Below are 454 nucleotides of genomic sequence, written 5' to 3'. Positions count from 1 at the left end.
GAAAAAGAAAAATCAAAGAAGAAATAGAAAAACATAACAATTGTCAATAGACTGTTCGCATCACAAACCATAGCAATTAAAGCGGAGCGATTGTAACACAATCGATTATTTTTGGATTGATCAGTAAACATCGAAGATAGAGGAGAGGAGGACACTCTGAGTTTGGATTGCCTGGTGAGAGAACGTACATCGGCTGGAAGCGGGAAAGCTTGGAAGCCATTGTTGAAGAGAGGCAGCTTGTTGGAAGGAGCTGGAAGCCATTTTGACGATAGGACATAGCATTATAGAAAAGAAGATACCAGGAATCATCAAAAGAAGATTGTGAACTTGGTTAGTTTTGTTATACCTAAAAATATATACATGTGTAAAATAAATATTAATTTAAATTAAGTGTAATTTTTGTGTCTGTTTTCTGATTGCCTAGCAACCCGCCTTGAGATTAAGAGTCTCTTTT

The 454-nt window shown here is 36.1% G+C and overlaps 1 protein-coding gene across 1 annotated transcript in view; it reads left to right on the top strand.

The window, feature by feature from the left end:
• LOC136795189 (putative leucine-rich repeat-containing protein DDB_G0290503) overlaps positions 1 to 454 on the top strand; it is a 7,801-nt gene that overhangs the window by 2,181 nt on the left and 5,166 nt on the right. The gene's annotated exons all lie outside the window — the stretch shown is intronic.

This window comes from Halyomorpha halys, unplaced genomic scaffold (assembly GCF_000696795.3).
Source record: "Halyomorpha halys isolate HHAL.00 unplaced genomic scaffold, Hhal_1.1 Scaffold1338.1, whole genome shotgun sequence".
Taxonomy (NCBI): Eukaryota; Metazoa; Arthropoda; class Insecta; order Hemiptera; family Pentatomidae; genus Halyomorpha; species Halyomorpha halys.
The sequence above is the reverse complement of the archived record's forward strand: the minus strand, read 5'-3'. Positions and strand labels throughout refer to the sequence as shown.